Here is a 9,527-nt window from a genome sequence, read left to right as displayed (position 1 = left end):
CGACCCTGGCTGTGAGCTCACAACATGCATACTTTGCACTGTGCCTGCTGCCACACCATGTACACACTGCCAATGAAGATTACCTACAACACTTCAGCTGTAATTCGAGATTACTGATTGTTAATGAAATGCTGTGGTTTTAATGTACAATTTTTTTTTACTCTTATAAAAAACATAGTGATTTGAGGTAAAAAAACAAAGACTTAGTATTTCCTCTGCCATTCTTACATGGCAGCGTGTAGGTATGTGCCCCGTCTGTTCTTTGCCAGCTTGACACAGGCTAGAGTCATCAGGGAAGAGGAGCCTTAGTTGAGAAAACACTGCCATCAGTGCCTGTAGACCCGTCTGCATTTTCTTGATTAATGATTGATGTAGGAGGGCCCAGCCCACTCTGGATGGTGCCACCCCTGGACCGTGGTTGGGGCGGTGTAAGAAAACTGACTGGCCAGGCAGTGGTGATGCAAGGCTCAAGGTACCATCAGGAATCAGCCACTTCCCAGCGAGAGGTCTCAGAGAAAAGCCACAGTGCTGGGGCAGATCTGCTCAGAGCATCCTCCTCAAGGCCGGTTCGTTCTACCTCACGATACAAACTGTTATCAGAGCGCCTGCCTCCCCACAGCGTTCCACTTGGGACTGAGACCCACACTGGCTGCCACAGTCTAAGGTGGCTCCAGCCCCACGCTCACCACCCATCTCACTTTCAGTCCTCCTGACAGGCACCAGACTCTGCTCACCGGAATCTCCCAGTTCTTCAAACTTCCACATTCTTTCCTACCTGGAACACACTTTTTCGTGACTCCTCTGGTGAGTTTAGGAGGAGGCTTCCTTCCACATCACTCTGTGTGCAGTTAGTCCGGTCTGTATTGCTGGGTCTCCAGCGTAGGAGAGGGAGAAGGGTGAGGCACTTTTCCTCACCACTCTCTTGGCTAGGTTTTTGTTTGTTTGGTTGTTTTTTTGAGATAGGGTTTCTCTGTGTAGCTTTGACTGTCCTAGAACTCACTTTGTAAACCATGCTGGCCTCGAACTCACAGAGATCCGCCTGCCTCTGCCTCCCAAGCGATGGGATTAAAGGGCCATTGGCTAGTTTTTATGCCACATGGTCAGGTGGTCCTGGATTCTATAAGAAAACAGTCAGAAGCCTTTGATCCCAGCACTCAGGAGACAGAGGCAGGTAAATCTCTGAGTTCAAGGCCAGCCTGGTCTACAGAGTGAGTTCCAGGTCAGCCAGAGCTACACAAAGAAAAACCCTGTCTCAAAAAACAAAGCAAAACAAACAAACAAACAAAAACAAAAACAAGAAAAACCAAAGCAGGCAGAGCAGAGCAGGCTGTAGGAGCAAGCCCAGAAGCAGTGCTTCTCCATGGCCTCTGCATCAGCTCCTGCCTCCAGGTTCCTGCCATTTGAGTTCCTGTCCCGAGTTCCTTCGATGATGAACAGTGATATGGAAGTGCTTTCGGATGTGATGTTTCATCATAGCAGTAAAAACCCTATAAGAATCATGTTGATAATTCCTATAACAAAAGATAGGTTAGCGCTGAAAGACGGCTTAGTAATTAATCACATTGACTGGTCTTCCAGAGGACCCGGTTCGATTCCCTGCACCCACATGGTGGCTCACAACTACCTACAGCTCAGCACCAGATGCGATGACCTCTTTTGGCCTCCTTAGGCACTCACAGGAGCACAGGTGGACACCCATACATAAACTTTTTTTTTTCTCTTAAAATACTGCCAAGAGCCTAATCAAAGTTTGATGTGACATGGAATACCTTAGAAGTGAAGGTCCAAAGATCCTGGGAAAACTTTGGGGGTAGAAAGGCCAGGACTGTAGCTCAGTGGTAGAGCATGCATGAGACCCTGGATTCAATCTCTGGCACAACAAAGCAAAGAAAAACCACTTGTTTTTATGCTTGGGTTTCATGAGAAATAGACTGTGGTGGTATTGTGTTCCCCAAAATATTGTGTACCCTAATAAACTTATCTGGGGTCAGAGAACAGAAAAGCCACTAGATACAGAGGCTACAAAATGGTTGCACACACACTTTAATCCAAGCATTCCAGAGGCAGAAATCCATGTGTTCAAGGATACAGCCAAGCATGGTGACTCACACCTTTAATCCCAGAAAGTGAGCCTTTAATCCCAGGGAGTGATGGTAGAAGGCAGAAAGATACATAAGACGTGAGGACCAGGAACTAGAAGCATTTGGCTGGTTAAGCATTTGGCTGGTTAAGCATTTGCTGGTTAAGCTTTTAGGTTTTGAGCAGCACAGTTCAGCTGAGAGCCATTCGGATATGAGGACACAGAGGCTTCCAGTCTGAGGAAACAAGATCAGCTGAGAAGTTGGCCAGGTGAGGTTAGCTGTGGCTTGTTCTGTCTCTCTGATCTTCCAGTGTTCACCCCAATACTTGGCTCCAGGTTTGATTTTATTAATAAGACTCTCTAAGATTCCTGCTACAATAGACAGCTATACGGAAATGAGACTTGACCAAAGGGTGCGATGTAACGTCGAGAGATAAAGGAAGAAACGCAGTGAGGCCTGTCTGCTCAGATTCTTCTCCTGTGTGTATGGCATTCCTCCCTCCTCTCCTGGGTGTGGGACAGGACACTCTGGAACGAGGGTCTCCCGGGGAGTAAGGAGAGAATTATAAGTGAGGGTGCAGTGAAGTAACCACCAAAATGGCTGCTCCATGGTTAGGGGGAAGGTTTTTTTTTTTATTGTAGATTAGAAAGAGAACACCCAGAGGCATCTGGGAGAGTCCAGAGCAGAGAGGAAAAGGAGCAGACATGTGGCCAGTGCTCTCTGCCAGAGAAGCAAGAGCAGCAGAGAGAATAAATAGGAAGAGAGAGAAGATTAGGGGCCATGATATAGAGTGAACGGGGACCTCCTGCAACAGCCTGGAGCAAGCAGAGTGGAGGAGGAGTGTGGGAGGTGAGGAGGCCCAGGAGGCTAGCACAGACTTGGAAATGTGTAACAAGCACACCGGAGTCGAGGCTGAAGGAGTCTAGAGGCTAGCATGGGCTTTGACACGTCACTACCTGTACATTGCTAAGGGAAGTGGCCCTTTCTGGCAGGCGGAAGCCCATTTTCTCAGGTTCCTGAGAAATGCTGACCGAGGCTCTTAGCAATCCAGCTGAATCAAGACTGTCATTTCTGAACTGCCTTTTGGAGTTTGGCGAAATTGGAGTTTCCTTCGGACCTGACAAGAATGACCTTTCTGGATTTGATGACTAGCTGTAGGGGTGAGGAGCTTAGCCTGGCCTTGAACTCCCGAATACTGCAGTTACAGACGTCCACCACCATGCCCTGGCTGGGCTGCCTGTGTTGCTGTTTAGTTTCCAGGTGTGTGTGCGTGATGTCTGCAGGTAGGGTGCTAACTGTGCATGTGTGGGAGAAAGAGGACAGTGCATACAGTCCACCCTCTTCTTTCATATTTTACCGGGGTTCAGGGCACGGGGCTCGGGTTGCCAGGCTGGTGTGCATTCACCTTTATCCGCTGAGCCATCTCACTGGCCATGGGTTCTGGTGTTATGTTTAAAATAACGTAGAAGAGAAACCCTACTTTCCATGGACCACTTCAGGGGAGTCAGTAGGGCAAAGATGAGAGGGACCTTACTTCTGAGGCCCTTCCAACACCCCCACCCCCATCCAGTTGAGTTCAGGACCATACTAAACACAGCACACATGCTACCACTGAGTGCCACAGTCCAGTCTCCTTACCTGGGTGTGCTAAGGCAGTGTGGTTTGGGTATTCTGTTCTGGCAGGACCCCTCACACGCAGATCTAAGCTCTGTTTACTGAAAGGCTGTGTGATGAACAGGTGGGTGGGGGTGTTGAATGAAAGTTGTGGGGCGAGGTGGGGGGAGAAGGCCTGAGAGCTTACTGACCAGGGATTGCTGAAGCCTGCTGCAGGCAGACAGAGACACAGTGTCACTTCCTACCTTCACTTCGGGGTTTAACTCTGTCTCTGTCTCTCTGGGCAGACTTGTGCATTTCATTCTTACTCCATTTTCAAGTATTCTTTCTCTTTTTAAAAGTTGTGTTGATTTACTGTGGGAGAGGGTGCACATGACGTACAGGTCAGAGGATGCTTAAGGGAACTCAGTCTTCTCTTCCATCATGTGGAACCCAGGGATTGAACTCAGATCACTAGGCTTGGCAGCAGGCGCCTTTACCCACTGAACCAAATTACTAGGTATTTTCAAATCAGCGCCTTTTCCTCACCAGTTATAGAATGAAGATCAGTGCAGCTGGGGTGTAAGCACATCTGCAGTAACCTTCCTGCTCCTAGGTCCCCAGATTCCACAGAACAAGAGTGCACAAACAGGAAGCAAGAGGCCGGATGTGGTGGCACAGGTCTGCAATCCCAGCGCTTGGCAGGTAGAGGCAGGGGTTATCCTCGGCTACATAGTGAGTGTCAAGCCAGCCTTGGCTACATGAGACCCTGTCTCAATCAACGACAGCATCTCCACACACACACACACACACACACACACACACACACCCGCCCTCTCTCTCTCTCTTCTCTTCTTCTCTCTTCTCTCTCTCTCTCACACACACACACACACACACACACACACACACACACACACACACACGAATCTCCTTGACCCAGAGGACTTACTTACAGTATCTTTGCAGAGCCACTACAAGTTATGTGGATTCTTTTCCTCCAAAGAACAATAAATGTCATGGTGTCGACACCAGAGCAGTACTACAAAGGACATCGGCCACTGGGGTGTGTGAACGATTCTTCTGTCCCAGACTTAGATGATTTGTCTGTAAACCCTAAAGTGACTTCTGTCTAGAAAGTCTGTTTTAAGGACAGATGTTTTAAGGGCAGATCTTGTCTTTTTTTTTTCCATCTCTGTCTAGCATGTGAATTTCATTCCCAAGCTGTGGAGTGACAGTTGCTTAAAAGTACTCTGCTACTTTTTAAAGTTTTGTGACATTTTTATTTATTTGTGTACACACAAGCTCAAGTGTGAAGGTCAGAGGACAATTTGCAGGTCCCTCGGAATCAAACTTGGGTCATCAGGCTTAGTGGTGAGCGCCTTCCTTCTGAGCCATCTCACAGAATGGTCACATTAGAATCTTATACTCCCTAATTATAGAGCAATACTTCACCCCAGATTTTCTGACTGCATAGAGCTTGGAGGAGCCTGACAGTGGCATTTTCAGTGAGTTCCAGATCATGTTCTGATCTTCAACATACTAAAAAAATAAATAAAAATAAATAAATAAATCGTCGGCTGGGACCCAAATGGCACCTGTCTGTCTCTGGATTCTCACACCAGCCTTCCTTATACCGCGCAGACATGGATGGAGCCCACAGGTTACAACTTGTAGGCAGGATCATGGACTAAGCAATAGACAGGAGACGCTGGGGTAAGAGTGTCTCCCCAGCATAACCCTGCTTCTGCCCGGGGGGTGGGGAGCGCCCCATGCTGGTGCTTGAGTTGGCTTTGCTCCCGCCTTGGCTGGGGCCCTCGCCCTTCCCCTCAGTGGCCATCACACAAAGCCCCTTTTCACCCGCGGGGCTTCTGCAGCTGAGAGGCGCTCAGGAGGTTTGGTTAACCCCGTTAAGAAAACAAACAGCTCCTGGGCTGCAGCCTGCAGGCGCCACGGGGCACAGAGGCTGGATTCTTTTCTGGGGTGCGTAGGCACGCTGGCCTAGGGGGCTTCCACAGGACTGCCTGTGCAAGGGAGGGTCTAACCTGCTCCCGCAGACCCCAGCTTTGCTTGTTTGTGTAATCTTCGACTCCATCCCCAACCCGAATCCTTATCTGCAGGAGGTCTGTACTTGGGTTAAATGACATTATGCTGCTAAAGTATTTAGCATGGGGCTGGCACACAGTGAATAAATGTTAGCATTTTTTTTATTTATACAGAATTACTATTTTTGTATTCCATAAACCAGTTGGATACTGGTAACCAAATATGGTTCATCTAATATATTATTACTGATTCATTTGATTTCTTTCAGTACATTAAGATTCAAAGGTTGGCGATACAACTATTTCAAGTGCTAAATGCTGCAATTCCTCCATCGTGCACAGATGTGTTGGAGACAGGCTGAAGCGAACTGGCAGGTCTTGTTCAACAGATGAGCTTTGTTCCTACTGATTGTCTTTAAAAGATTTTATTTAAAAGATTTTCTCTATATATGATTTTATAAATATATATTACATACATATATATTATTTAAAAATACACACACACACACACACACACACACACACACACACACACACACACTACTGTTTCTTTTCTTTTCACTATGTAGTCCTGACTGTCCCAGAACTCACTCTGTAGCTCAGGCTGGCTTTGAACTCACAGAGATCCACCTACTTCTGCTTCTTGAGTGCTGGGATTAAAGGCATGTACCACTAAAAGACATTTTATAATTTTTAATTTAATTTCTTAAAAATGGGGCTCTCCTGTCTGGCCTCCAACTAGTTGTGGCTAACCCTGGACTTCTGATTCTCCTGACTCCACTTCCTGGGAAATGCTGGGATTTCAGTTGTAGGCTACCTTGTTTAGTTTTAGGCAGCACAGGGCATCAAACCCAAGGCTTTGGGTATGCTCAGCAAGCACTCTACCAACCAGGCTACAGCCCAAGCTTGATTTTTAAAAATTACTCCTGTGTGTGTGTGTGTCTCTGTGTGTGTGTGTGTGTGTGTGTGTGTGTGTGTGTGTGTGTGTGGTGCTAGTCTCCCACATTGTAGAACAGGGGCTCTCTTGTTTCTGCTGCTAGCTGCATCCTAGAGACTAGTTGGACCTCAGGCTTCTGGAGTGCTGGGATTATGGATGCACACCATTGCATCTGGATTTTTGTTTTTAATGGGGGTTTTGGTGATCAAACTCAGGTTGTGTGGTTAGCTCTTTTACTCACTCGGATATTTCCTCTTCGCCCCCTCCTTTTGAGAGAAGAATTCACCATGTAGCCCAGGTTGGCCTTGAACTCACTATGTTTAGCCCCTGGCTGGCTTCAAACTTACAGAAATCCTCCTGCCTCAGTCTCCCAAATGTTAGGTTTACAGTTATGTACCAATGTCTACACATTCTAAATTTAAAAGAATAAAAATTTTAAAGTATTTTTACGTATGAGTGTTGACTTTCAGAGTAAGAAACCCTTTAAGAAGTTTTGCTAAGCATTTTAAACTACAGAGTTAGTCTAAACTCTCCATTTTTACAAAGTGAGAACAGGGCTTGAGGAAGGAAGACAGTGGGTTTTAGAAAGGGCTGTGGCACCTTTGGTGAACATGTCCTGTGTTACCCCAAAGCAAAATCTAGGACATCAGCCAACAGTATCACTCCTGCCAGCCACTTCTTCCCTGCCCGGGTAGGACAGGGGACAGGACGCAGGGATTCTTTCAGCACTTTCCATGGCACATAGATATTTTTGGCAAAACAATTTAAGTCAACCCATTAGCCCCACAGTGTACTCACCACGGGGTTTGGGGTACAGAGAAACACTCATGTAACTGTATTTCATGAAGATGACTACTGAATAAGAACTGAGGACAACAGGCAGAAATAGTCCAGGAGGGTCTGTGGCTGCTGCACATCTTCAGGTCTGGAACAGAGGTGTCCCTACCTCACACCCCAGCATTCCACAGGGTGCTGTCTGAGGCTTCTCAAAAAGTGGGGTTGTTTTGCATATACTGGGTTGAACCAAGGGTCTTAGGTATGCCAGTCACATGTTCTACCACTCAGCTAGATCCCCAGCCCACCCATGTCCCTTTGGAGATGCCTAGATGCCCAAGCTGACCCCTAACTCTTAGGCTCAAATGACCCTCCTGCCTCAGCCTCCCATGTAGCTCGGACCCACACAAGGCTCAACAAGAGTTGTGTTTAGTCCTGTTGTGGCTCCTCCTAATACCGCAGGACAGGGTGGCCTGGTGAGCGTTCCATGAGCAGGTCTCAGATGCTCAAATATAAGGACAAGTTGGTAGCAGAATGAGACTTGTTCATAATTTCCCCATTGAGTGAGTTTATTTAATTTATTTTTCTTTTCAAGACAGGGTTTCTCTGTGTAGCTGTAGAGACTGTCCTGGAATGCTGTCTGTAGACCAGGCTGGCCTTAAATTCACAAAGATCCACCTGACTCTGCCTCCCGAGTGCTGGGATTAAAAACATGTGCCACCGCCGCCTGGCATATTCAGGTCTTTAAGAAAACAATTTAGCGCTGGGCGGTGGTGGCACATGCCTTTAATCCCAGCACTCGGGAGGCAGAGGCAGGCAGATCTCTGTGAGTTCGAGGCCAGCCTGGGCTATCAAGTGAGTTCCAGGAAAGGTGCAAAGCTACACAGAGAAACCCTGTCTCAAAAAAAAAAAAAAAAAAAAAAAAAGAAAGAAAAAGAAAACAATAAACAAAGCGATTTAGCATGTCTTTAATCCCAGAGCACTTGGGAGGCAGAGGCAGGTGGATCTCTGTGAGTTCAAGGCCACCCTGGCCTATAGAATCAATTCCAGAGAAACCAGGGCTACACAGAGAAACCCAGTCTCGGAAAACAACAACAAAACAAAACAAAAAAAACAAAAAAGAAAGAAAACAACTTAGCCAGGCATGGTGACCCATATTTCGCAATACTTGAGAGGCCAGAGGATCAAGAGTTCAAGGCAAGCCTTTGCTAAGTAGTGCATTAGGGGCAGCCTGAGTTTTATGAAACCATCTCAAAAGGCAAACAAATAAAACAGCTTAATAGTTCACTGTGTAGGTTTGTCTTGACTAGCCCTGTCCACCTCATGTGGGGCATAATGGAGCAGACAGGCTAAGTTGGGAAGTTTGGGTTTAATTCTTAATTCTGGGGTGTTTCCTTGAGCAAACTATTTGACACACTCTTCCTGTAGATAATGCCCACCTGGCAGAGCGCCATCTCATGGCCTGAGCAGTGCCTGGCACAGTATTCAGATGGCACCTCTTACTGTAGTTAACTGTCAGATCAACAGCGGGCAAGGGCTGTCAAGGATCTATGCTCCCTGCCTTGCACATGTCCCTGGCTGCCTTGTGCCTCATCGTGTTTTTCTGGTGATGTTCCCCATAAGATAGACAGGCTGGCTGGGCCCCTGTGGTCTTCACACAGCCACTCATAATGCAAGGGGAAGCTGAGGGCTTTAAAGCTCGGGGGATAGTCATTTGAAAACAGTTGTCCAATCTCTTTAGGGAAAGGTCCTGTCTCAGACTGAACAGGGTTTTTCTGTGGGTTTTTTCTGGACCCGAAGTATATCTTTTGGAAGATAAGCTGCTGGCTGCCTCTGAGCTGCCTTAGGCCAGTGGAACGTTCTGTCCAGGTCTGGTCATCACAGCCACAGGGGCATTTACAAATTGAACCAGGGACCGAGGGAAGAGGCTGTGGAAGGCAAATCTCATGGGACAGGCACCTATGATGAGGTAGGATGCAGGCTCAGCCTAAGTTGCCAAACACCAGTCTTACTGACCATGGTGGGGACCATTAAATCTTAAATTAGTGGGGTTGGGGATTTAGCTCAGTGGTAGGCAAGCTCAAGGCCCTGGGTTTGGTC

The sequence above is a fragment of the Peromyscus leucopus genome, chromosome 7 (genome assembly GCF_004664715.2).
Source record: "Peromyscus leucopus breed LL Stock chromosome 7, UCI_PerLeu_2.1, whole genome shotgun sequence".
Taxonomy (NCBI): Eukaryota; Metazoa; Chordata; class Mammalia; order Rodentia; family Cricetidae; genus Peromyscus; species Peromyscus leucopus.
This window is presented reverse-complemented; position numbering follows the sequence as displayed.